Source organism: Odocoileus virginianus, chromosome 29, assembly GCF_023699985.2.
Source record: "Odocoileus virginianus isolate 20LAN1187 ecotype Illinois chromosome 29, Ovbor_1.2, whole genome shotgun sequence".
NCBI classification, from domain to species: domain Eukaryota; kingdom Metazoa; phylum Chordata; class Mammalia; order Artiodactyla; family Cervidae; genus Odocoileus; species Odocoileus virginianus.
In genome coordinates this window covers 23,478,767-23,491,489 of record NC_069702.1, presented here as the reverse complement: position 1 = coordinate 23,491,489, position 12,723 = coordinate 23,478,767, and positions in this window count along the sequence as shown.

Sequence of the window (12,723 nt, the reverse complement as noted above, 5' to 3'; positions counted from 1 at the left end):
GTGTACAATGTAGTGATTATATATATAACGTATATATATATATATATATATATATACACACACACACACACATATATATATATATATATTGCTGGATGGTCACCATGATAAATCTAGTTACCATCATCACCGCTCATAGTTACAAATTTTTCTTTTTCTTGTGATTAGAACTTTTAAGATCTCCTCTTTTAGCTACTTTTAAATATACCATAGAGTATTATTGATTATAGTCACTGTGCTATACATTACAAACTCAGGACTGTTTATTTTATAATTAGAAGTTTGTACATTTTGACTACCTTCACCCATTTAACCTCACCCCTACTCCTTACCTCTGGAGTAGGTTCTCACATGTTCTCAGTGTCTATGAGTTTGGGAGTTTTTATTTTTATTTTTTTTAGATTCCCCATATAGGTGAAATCATATATTTGTCTTTTTCTAACTCATTTTGCTTAACATGTCAACCTAAATGGCTGGATTTCCTTTTTATAGCTAATAGTATTTCATTTTATGTATATATATATATATGTGTGTGTGCATGTGCTTGCTCAGTCACGTCCAACTCTTTGCAACCTCATGGACTGCCCACCAAGTTCTTCTGTCCATGGAATTTTCCAGGCAAGAATACTGGAGTGGGTTGCCATTTCCTTCTCCAGGGGATCTTCCCAACCCAGGGATCAAAACTGTCTCTTGGGTCTTCTGTACTGGTAGGCAAATTCTTTGCTAACTGCACCACATGAGAAGCAGTTTGATAGATAGATAGATAGATAGATAATGTGGTTACCAAGTACAACAAAGCATCTCATTATTTAGAATCCAGGCTTTAGCAACTACTAATGCAGATGGTACTTCTTGAAGCATAGGAGCTGGAGAAATATGTCTATTCTCATATGTTCCTTAACCATTCATCCATTGATGGACACTTATATTATTTCCACATCCTGACTACTGTAAACAATATGGCAGTGAACATGGGTACAGATATCTTTTTGAGTCTGTGTTTTCATTTCCTTGAAATATATGCTCAGAGTTGTAACTGCTGGATCAATTTTTAATTTTGAGTGGAATCTCCATACTGTTTTCCATAGTGACTGCACAAATTTACATTCCCATCAGTAAAACATACGGGTTCCTTTTTCTACACATCTTCACCAACACCTGTCATTTCTTGCCTTTTGATAGTAGCCATTCTAACAAGTATGAGAGTATTTTTGATTTGCGTTTACCTGATGGTTAGTGAGGCTGAGCACCTTCTCATATACCTGTTGGTCAATCTATATGTCTTCTTTGGAAAAGTGTCTGTTAAGATACCATCCCATTTTTAATTGGGGGTTGTTTGTTCTTCTACTGAGTTGTAGGAGTTCTGGAAATATTTTAGACATTAACCTCTTAAGAGACAGAGTTTTCTGATAGAAGGATCGATGGAAATGACAAACTAAAAAAATGAAGTAAATATGAAAGACCTTATAATGTATTACCTTCAATAGTCTTCAGAAGTCTTGTATATGTCTAAGTCACATAAGACTAAATCTTAAGTGTCATAAGTCTCATGCCCTTGGTTGCTTGCCATATTGAAGGACAAACTGGGAATCAGCCAATCAAAAACATGTTTTTTTAAAAACTATTTTCTTTCCTATACTTTTCACATAAGACCAAATTCCAACAAACAAAAAATTTCTTTCCACAAATGAATTTTTAAGGCAGTTGTCTAACAGCCTATTTTTACATCCTGGTGTTTGTGAAGTGGATGTTTGTCATTCAAGAAGTACAACAATGTCAAAATCAGGTAAGAAAATTCAGTAAGGTCACTTAAGATGTGGACTAAAATCTTTAACATCTCTCTATTATAGTTTTATTATAGTTTTATTCCTGTGATTATACATTTGCAGACTAAGATGTGACATAAAGCAAAGAAAGCATTAGAACAGAAAAGTGTTGGCATCAGCTTAATCTATCATATAATTGAAATAGAGCCTGCTCCATAATAGTAAAAACTGCAATAGGTTCTTCATTCATGTACTCCTAGAATTTAGTTCTGGGTTTTGTTCTGGCTGTCAGAAAGTCTTGATCTAAAACATCTTATGAGCAGTTTATATTGGGCATTTAGAATGTTTTACCGAGAAAAAAGACTAAATTGTTAATCTTGTGTGTGATGTCTCATGCATTGTTTTGCTTTTCTGCTCTCGATAGTATTTTCTGGAAGTCATAAAGGAATTTTAAACAACCAAGCTTGGTGTATTTTGTACACTTTGTTTTTGTTTTTGTCTGCACCAGGTCTTAGTTGCAGCTTGCCGGATCTTTAATTGAGGCATGTGGGATTGAGTTCTCTGGCCATGGATCGAACCGAGGACCCCTGTGTTGAGAGTGTGGAGTCTTAACCACTGGACCACCAGGGAAGTCCCTACCGATCTTAAAATGTTATTCCTTTTTTTTTTTCTCAAATTTTGTTTTGTTTTCTTGCTGCATTAATGTCTCCTATAAGTTTCTTTCCTTGCTGTAGTACCCTAACCTGGGTACAGACCCAGGTCCTGAGGTGACTGCTTAACCAGCTAACCACATAATTTTGGAAGAGTCTTTTCACTTGGCCTTGATGTCTTCTCAGGGTCTTCCTTCTTAGACACTCATCGAACTAAAGCAGGTGTTGAAAAAAATTAATTGAAGGAATAAACGTTGGCCTGTTTTTCACAAGCATGTTTGGCCAGTATTATGATGGTCTATCAGATCTGAATGAGAGTACAGTCTGGGAGAGGAGATGTGTTAAACGCCTCCTTGCTGGAAATATCCAACATATGGTCTCATGAAGTTCAAGTCTGGCAATCATCAACGGGATGAGCTAAAGCCCTATGAAGACTGAAGCCCAGATTTTGATATGTGATTGTGTTGAAGTTTTTAAGTCTTATTTTGATGGATATCAACAGGACTGGGAAGGGGTTGGAGAAATATCCTCTCCTGCAACCTGCTACTTATACACCAGGCTTCCCTGGTGGCTCAGACTAAAGAATCTGCCAGCAATGTGGGAAATGTGGGTTCAATATCTGGCTCGGAAAGATCCTCTGGAGAAGGGAATGGCAACCCGCTCCAGTACTCTTGCCTGGAGAATCCCCAGGGACAGAGGAACCTGGCAGGCTACAGTCTCTGGGGTCTCAAAGAGTCGGACATGACTGAGTGACTAACACACCCACACTTACACCCTAGCATGGGAAGGATGTTGAACGCACCACTGATCAGCTGGGAAAGGCACACTGCTTTGGCGATCTTTGGGTAACTTAAGATTCTCCTTGTGTCTTCTCTGGCGGCTCAGTGGTAGAGTTCACCTGCCAAAGCAGGACACACATGTTGGATCCCTGATCCAGGAAGATCCCACATGTTGCGGAGCAACTAAGCCCACGCACCACAACTACTGAGCCCAGCAGTCCTAACTACTGAGCCCACATATTACAACTACCGAAGCCCACTCACCCTAGAGGCCACGCTCTGCAACATGAGAAACCATCCGAATAAGCCCCCGCTGCCCGCAACTAGTGCAGAGCCTGAGCAACAACGAAGACCCAGCATGTGCATGCGTGCTTAGTTGCTTCGGGTGTCTGACTCTCTGCGACCCTATGGACCATGGCCTGCTAGGCTCCTCTGTCCATGGAATTCTCCAGGCAGGAATACTGGAGTGAGTTGCCATTTCCTTCTCCAAGACCCAGCACAGCCATAAATAAAGAAGTCAATAAAATTATTAAAAAATAAATATAAAAAAATATTTTTTTGAAAAAGGATTCTCTTTGGCACTTGCCAATTATAGAAGAGGTTTAACTGTCAAATTTCCTAGTACTTTGAAAATTTATACTTTCTTGGATCGTCTACTATAATTTAGGGCATGGAAAAAAATGTCTAGATGAATAAACTTGTTAATAGTGGCTATTCTTATGGAGAGAAATTACTGCAAGGACACTTCCAGTTTTACTTTCCATGCTTTCAAATTACTATACTGCTTTTGTTATAAAAAATAAGGAACTATAATGTACTCTATTAATAACTCAAAACTGAAAAAAGACTTGTCATCCAGACATTTCACCCAATGGATATGATTCTCAGGGTGAAAAAAAAATCTTTACTTTTCTAAAGTAGATTTCACCAAGATGGCTTGTATTTATGGGCACTTAGAAAAAAATTATTTTTATCACTTTTCTCCCTTCACAAATATTTCATTATTTGACTGTACTCAGAGATTTTTGTGTGCCTAAAATTTTCAAGGAATAGAATATATTTTGGTACATAGGTGCTCAATAAATGTTTGTTGAGTGAATACATTGAATAAATCTAAAATGTACTCTATTTTGAAATCAGAATAACTTTAAAAATAGAAGGATACAAGTTTGGGCCCTGAAACTTTTTTTCCTTGGAATTTAAAAGATTTTACAATAATCTCTAAACATTGTCTTTAAAAAATTCCCTACTTATTCTTAGAGAATTTTTTATATAATCAAAACCCTGATTTAATAAATAAGTTATATATAATATTAAAAAAATTTTTAATTGTAGTATAGTTTATTTCCACTGTTGTGTTAACTTCTGTTGTATAGCAAAATAATTCAGTTATACACATATTCAGTTGACCAAAAAGTTCATTTCGGTTTTTCTATAAGATCTTATGGAAAAACCCAAAGTTTTAGCCAACCCAATATATACATTCTTCTTAAAATTCTTTTCTATTATGGTTTATCACAGGATATTGAATATAGTTCCTGTGCTATACAGTAGGACATTGTTGTTTATCCATCCTATATATAATTGTTTGCATTTAATATTTCAATTTCTAGAGGAATTATTAAATAAGCATTTTATGTTAACAAAATTCTTTCATATTATCTATCTTTCCTTCATGACTACTCTTCTGGTGCTATAATCTGAGTTTTTAAAAAGTGATTAAATGAATGAATTCATGGATGAATAACTGCTTTGCTTAAGATCCTAAAGGCAACAAATGATCAAGACAGGTTAGTGTTCACTGACCCTGTCTCCCCAGACTACTGTTTGACCCCTTGACCCCTGTTGTCTCCCCAGAAAAGAGAGGCAGTACTACAATGCCTTTTTACCATGGCTGTATATAAATGGGTTATTTGATTCAGTAAATGTTTTACAGGAAAAGATGAAAGACTAAACCAAATGAACAATGTCTGCTTGCTGAAGGTATGGCTTACAATATTGGTTTATAACTTTTTGGGGGCTCCATAATCACAGGAGATGGTGATGGCAGCCATGAAATTAAAAGATGCTTATTCCTTGGAAGGAGAGTTATGACCAAACTAGACACCATATTAAAAAGCAGAGATATTACTTTGTCAACAAAGGTCCATCTAGTCAAGGCTATGGTTTTTCCAGTAGTCATGTATGGATGTGAGTTGGACTATAAAGAAAGCTGAGCACCGAAGAATTGATGCTTTTGAACTGTGGTGTTGGAGAAGACTCTTGAGAGTCCCTTGGACTGCAAGGAGATCCAACCAGTCCATCCTAAAGGAGATCAGTCCTGGGTGTTCATTGGAGGGACTGATGTTGAAGCTGAAACTCCAATACTTCGGCCACCTGATGCGAAGGGCTGACTCATTTGAAAAGACCCTGGTGTTGGGAAAGATTGAAGGCAGGAGAAGAGGACAACAGAGGATGAGCTGGTTAGATGGCATCACCAATTCAATGGACATGAAGTTGGGTAAATTGAAGGAGTTGGTGATGGACAGGGAGGCCTGGCGTGCTGTGGTTCATGGGGTTGCAAAGAGTCGGACATGACTGAACAACTGAACTGAGACTGATAAGAAATGTTATGGTCTCCATTAGCAAGTCTTTGCAGTCTTTAAATATACAAACTCACATTTCTTTTCCAATGCCAAAAGTTAATTTCCCTCTATTCTATACCTGGAAAGAGAAAAAGAGAGAGAATGAATCAAGTTAAAATGGATCTGAATTGCTGAGATCTCTTTGCTATATTTTATTTAATTTAACATTTTAAAATTGAGTTGGAATGGTGCTTAATAAAAAAAATTGGTATTGACAGATACACTCTGAAAAAAGAAAGAAAATTAAAATTTTGGCAGTAGTAGCTTAGATTTTACTAAATCTATTTTCCTTTCTTTTTTCCCCCTTATTATATTTCTATTGAGTCTTTTCCTGTAGTTTTTTTGAATTAAGCTAGTTGCTATAGAGGGAAACTTGTTTGTATGCACAAATGAGTTTTTTTCCCTCACTTCCTTTGATGTTCATATGAATTTTTATTAAATTTCTTTGGCTTTGGAGATTTACCTCTCTTGATCTTTTGTGTTCTGAACAGCATTTTCCCTTCCATCCATTGTTCATGTGAATTAAGCTTTCACAGTTGCATTTACAAACTGTTATGGAAATTAAAAGCTTTTCTCTGTGGCTTGCAACTCTTAGAACACAATCCACTCCTGATAGGAGCCAACTATGCCAAGTATCTATCCCAGTCTAAGTACCAGCACAGGTTTGCTGACACCAATGTTGAATTACAGCTTTTGACTAATAGACACAAATTCTCGTGGTTTCATAATTTTATTTGAAAATACAAATGTTCTTTAATTGATTTTTTTCTATTCCAAATTATTTTTCTTAGCTTTATCTGCCTCAGAAATATTTGCCAGTGTTATGTCTCAGTATAATCACTGATAAATGTACATTATTATTGCGGTGGCTTCAATTCCTTACCTAAGTTTAAATATATTTGAGATATTACTAACAGTCATTTACAATGTTCTTTTGGATTCTTTATACGGAGTGAGTCCTGCTGGACAACATTATACAAAACAGCAATTTGATTTATTGAAAGTAAACTTTAGTAGTGAAATTCCCTACCCTTTGGACTTATGCATATTTTAAATGTCAAAATCTGCCAAGAGAAATCAACTATATTCCCCTCCCAGGTAATTAGTTAAACCAGAAATGAAGAAAAAAATTGAAATGCTTTTATTTATATATTGTCACAGCATTAAATAAATTTTTCTTGAGTTTCTAATATAGAATGTCTAATAGAAATCCCTCTGTACCGAGATGCAGCTCACTTGTAGACTTTTGTTTAGGAAAAAATGCATTTAGAAATAATTGCTTTTTAGTACTATTGCATTATTAAATTCTATTCTTGTTTTTAATAGAATGTGGCAGATATCACTAACTTTCATGGCCATCAGAGGAGTTTTGTGATGAAATTATTACAGTTTCTCCACCTTTATTAAAATCCTCAATCCCCAAGGATTATAGTGATATATCAACTCCTTAGCCTAGCAGGTCAGAGCTGCTCTTCCTGGTGGGTCTCCTTTAAGTCTTCCCTGGTTTCTAAGCTTCCTGTCAATTCCTCTCCCAGAATTCTCTCTGACAGTCTCTGCTTTTGGAAATGCAAAACCCCTCCCAGGATCCTTCCTATCACCCTCCCACTACAAACTCAGTTGTGAAATCCTCTTAAATGCCAGTCTTCTCTCCGGTTAGTTTGAGACAGCTCTCGGGCAGTGGTTTGCTAGTGCAGTCCCCTTCTGCACCTCATTGAGAACCTGCCAGCAGTGGAAATTCACTGGTCACGTGCTGTGGTGGTGGTTTAGTAGCTAAGTCATGTCTGAATCTTGCAACCCCATTGACTGTAGCCTGCCAGGCTCTTCTATGGGGATTCTCTAGGCAAGAATACTGGAGTGGGTTGCCATTTCCTTCTCCAGGGGCTCTTCCCGACTCAGGAATCGAACCTGGGTCTCCTGCATTGCAGGCAGATTCTTTACCGACTGAGCTATGAGGGTAGCCCTGGTCACATGCTAGACCTTTGGAATTTGAGAGGGTATAGGGTTTTGTGTTTGAACAAGCACTTCTGGAGGTTCTGACCCACAGCCCTAGGGCAGAGATCCACTAATATCCATCTACCTTTTCTCACAGTGGGTGCTCAACAACATTTTCATATGAAGTCAATCCTTCTAAGGAAACAAAAACAAAAACAGTTCCCTAAAATTGGTTAATGGAGATAATTTAATCTGCAGCTAATTTTCTCAAAACTTGTTTACTTACTGATCACAGCTGTTGATGACCAATTTACCTAAAATTCAGCTTCCTTTGAGTATTTTTTATCACCTTAGTGTCCACACCTACGCATTCTTCAAGCCACTAATGAAAGTTCTGTTTTCATTCCAAACCTGAGATTCTGCCCCCTGGGCCTTAGTCTTTTTCTCTTGTTTGTTCCCTTAGCAAGTTAGCAACAGGTTTATCTTTTGTATAGCACAACTGCACTCATTTTACATGATAGCAAAGTAATGCTCAAAATTCTCCAAGCTAGGCTTCAACAGTACATGAACCAAGAACTTCTAGATGTTCAAGCTAAATTTAGAAAAGGCAGAGGAACCAGAAATCAAATTGCCAACATCTGTTGGATCAAAGAAAAAGCAAGAAATTCCAGAAACATCTACTTCTGCTTCACTGACTATGCTAAAGCCTTTGATGTGTGGATCACAACAAACTGTGGAAAATTCTTAAAGAGGTGGGAATAGCAGACTATCTAACCTGCCTCCTGAGAAACCTGTACGCAGGTCAAGAAGCAACAGTTAGAACTGCACATGGAACAACGGACTGGTTCAAAGCTGGGAAAGGAGTACGTCAAGGCTGTATATTGTCACCTTGCTTATTTAACTTATATGCAGAGCACATCGTGTGAAATTCTAGGCTGGATGAAGCACAAGCTGAAATCAAGATTGCTGGGAGAAATATCAATAACTTCAGATATGCAGATGACACCACCCTCTTGGCAGAAAGTGAAGAGGAATTAAAGAGCCTCTAGATGAAGGTGAAAGAGTAGAGTGGAAAAGCTGGCTTAAAACTCACTATTCAAAAAAAACAAAGATCATGGCATCTAGTCTCATCACTTCATGGTAAATAGATGAGGAAACAATGGAAACAGTGATAGACTATTTTCTTGGGCTCCAAAATCACTGCAAATGGTAACTGCAGCCATGAAATTAAAAGATGCTTGATTCTTGAAAGAAAAGCTATGACAAACCTAGACAGTGTATTAAAAAGCAGAGATATTACTGTGCCATAAAGATCACTGTAGGCAAAGCTATGGTTTTTCCAGTAGTCATGTATGGATATGAGAGTTGTACCATAAAGAAGGCTGAGTGACAAAGAATTGATGCTTTTGAACTGGGGTGCTGGAGAAGACTCCTGAGAGCCCCTTGAATATCAAGGAATCAAACCAGTCAATCCTAAAGGAAATCAGTACTGAGTGTTTATTGGAAGGACTGATATTGAAGCTGAAGCTCCAATACTTTGGCCACCTTATTCAAATGAGCTGACTCATTGGAAAAGGCTCTGATGCTGGGAAAGATTGCAGGCAGGAGAAGAGGGCAGCAGAGGATGAGATGGTGAATGGCATCAATGACTCAATGGACATGAGTTTGAACAAGCTCCAGGAGATGGTGAAGGACAAGGAAGCCTGGCATACTGCAGTCCATAGGGTCGCAGAGAGTAGGACACAACTGAGCGACTGAATGATAGCAATTCCTGTATTAGTTAGGAGTGATACCATTTACAAGAGTCAGGCTACAAGGCTACACCTACCAGAGTGGACAGGAGAAAGAAAGGATATGTCTGTGTGTGTGTGTTAGTTGCTCAGTCATGTCCCACTGTTTTGAGACCCAAGGACTGTAGCCCAGCAGACTCCGCTGTCCATGGGATTTGCCAGGCAAGAATACTGGAGTGGGCAGCTGTTCCCTTCTCTAGTGGATCCTCCCAACCCAGGGATCCAACCCAGGTCTCCCACATTGCTGGCAGATTCTTTACTGTCTGTCTGAGCCACCAGGGAAGGCCAAAGAAAGGGTCTGGTTGGTGGCAAATAGAGTATAACCAGTACAGTCCTCTTTTAAAATAAGAAATTATCAACAATTAGCTGATTATCGCAAGGATAAAAAATGTCAGGAGAAAATTAGTAGAGATAATGAAGCATTTTTGTAGCTGGTGGATTTTTGGCAACATGATAAAGGTGGAATAGTTTTGTAAAAATAAAGCTTCCTTCTAATCTGCTAAGTTATTTGAAAATCAAAATAAATGACAAAGGAGGATTAGCCAGTGAGTATAATTTATTCAGATTTTGCTAGGAATACTCTTTTTTTTTTTTTTTTGCTAGGCATTTTTTTTGCTAGGAATTCTCTCTTTTTTTTCATGGACAGACACAATATTTTATTTTATAACTTATCTTTATTTATTTTTTTTTGAGAGGCTACACCACGTGGTACGTTGGATCTTAGTTCCCTGACCAGGGATCAAACTTGTGGTCCCTGCTATCAAAGTGAGGGATCTTAACCACTGAACCACCAGGGAATTCCCAATAATGCCTTCTTACTGTAGACTATGAAGAATACTTAAGGGATATGATATATAGTCATAGGTAACTTGGCAAGATTTAGGAAATTAGGCCAGGATTTAATATTTTTGAATTTTATTTATTTATTTTGATTGGAAGCTAACTCAGTTCAGTTCAGTCACTCGGTCGTGGACAACTCTTTGTGACTCCATGAACCACATCACGCCAGGCCTCCCTATCCATCACCAACTGCCGGAGTCTACCCAAACCCATGTCAGTCGGTTATATCATACAACCATTTCATCCTCTGTCGTCCCCTTCTCCTCCTGCCCTCAATCTTTCCCAGCCTCATGGTCTTTTCCAATGAGTCAGCTCTTCGCATCAGGTGGCCAAAGTATTGGAGTTTCAGCTTCAACATCAGTCCCTCCAATGAACACCCAGGACTGATCTCCTTTAGGATGGACTGGTTGGATCTCCTTGCAGTCCAAGGGACTCTCAAGAGTCTTCTCCAACACCACAGTTCAAAAGCATCAATTCTTCGGTGCTCAGCTTTCTTTATAGTCCAACTCTCACATCCATACATGACTACTGGAAAAACCATAGGCTTGACTAGATGGACCTTTGTTGACAAAGTAATGTCTCTGCTTTTTAATATGCTATCTAAGTTGATCATAACTTTCCTTCCAAGGAACTAAGCGTCTTTTAATTTCATGGCTGCAATCACCATCTGCAGTGATTCTGGAGCCCAGAAAAATAAAGTCAGTCACTGTTTCCACTGTTTCCCCATCTATTTGCCATGAAGTGATGGGACCAGATGCCATGATCTTAGTTTTCTAAATGTTGAGCTTTAAGCCAACTTTTTCACTCTCTTTCACTTTCAACAAGAGGCTCTTTAGTTCTTCTTCACTTTTTTGCCATAAGGATGATGTTGTTTGCATATTTGAGGTTATTGATATTTCTCCTGGCAATCTTGATTCCAGCTTGTGCTTCCTCCAGGCCAGTGTTTCTCATGATGTACTCTGCATATAGTTAAATAAGCAGGGTGACAATATACAGCCTTGACATACACCTTTTCCTATTTGAAACCAGTCTGCTGTTACATGTCCAGTTCTAACTGTTGCTTCCTGACCTGAATACAGGTTTCTCAAGAGGCAGGTCACATGGTCTGGTATTCCCATCTCTTTCAGAATTTTCCACAGTTTATTGTGATCCACACAGTCAAAGGCTTTGGCATAGTCAATAAAGCATAAATAGGTGTTTTTCTGGAACTCTCTTGCTTTTTCAATGATCCAGCAGATGTTGGCAATTTGATGTCTGGTCCCTCTTCCTTTTCTAAAACCAGCTTGAACATCTGGAATTTCACAGTTCATGTATTGCTGAAGCCTGGCTTGGAGAATTTTGAGCATTACTTTACTAGTGTGTGAGATGAGTGCAATTGTGTGGCAATTTGAGCATTCTTTGGCATTGCCTTTCTTTGGGATTGGAGTGAAAACTAACCTTTTCCAGCCCTCTGGCCACTGCTGAGTTTTCCAAATTTGCTGGCATATTCAGTGCAGCACTTTCACAGCATCATCTTTTAGGATTTGAAATAGCTCAACTGGAATTCCATCACCTCCACTAGCTTTGTTCATAGTGATGCTTCCTAAGGCCCACTTGACTTCACATTCCAGGATGTCTGGCTCTAGGTGAGCACACCATCGTGATTATCTGGGTCCTGAAGATCTTTTTGTACAGTTCTTCTGTGTATTCTTGCCACCTCTTCTTAATATCTTCTGCTTCTGTTAGGTCCATATCATTTCTGTCCTTTATCGAGCCCATCTTTACATGAAATGTTCCATTGATATCTCTAATTTTCTTGAAGAGACCTCTAGTCTTCCTCATTCTATTGTTTTCCTCTGTTTCTTTGCGTTGATCGCTGAGGAAGGCTTTCTTATCTCTCCTTGCTATTCTTTCAAGCTCTGCATTCAAATGGGTAGATCTTTCCTTTCCTCCTTTGCTTTTCTCTTCCCTTCTTTTCACAGCTATTTGTAAGGCCTCCTCAGACAGCCATTTTGCTTTTTTGCATTCCTTTTTCTTGGGGATCTTGATTCCTGTCTTGATCCCTGTACAGGGTCTTGATCCCTGTCTCCTGTACAATGTCATGAACCTCCATAGTTCATCAGGCACTCTGTCTAACAGATCTAGTACCTTAAATCTATTTCTCACTTACACTGTATAATCATAAGGGATTTGATTTAGGTCATACCTGAATGATCTAATGGTTTTCCCCAATTTCTTCTAAGAGTTTTATAGTTTCTGGTCTTACATTTAGATCTTTAATCCATTTTCAGTTTATTTTTGTGTTTGGTGTTAGGAAGTTTCTAGTTTCATTCTTTTACAGGTGGTTGAGCGATTTTCCCAGC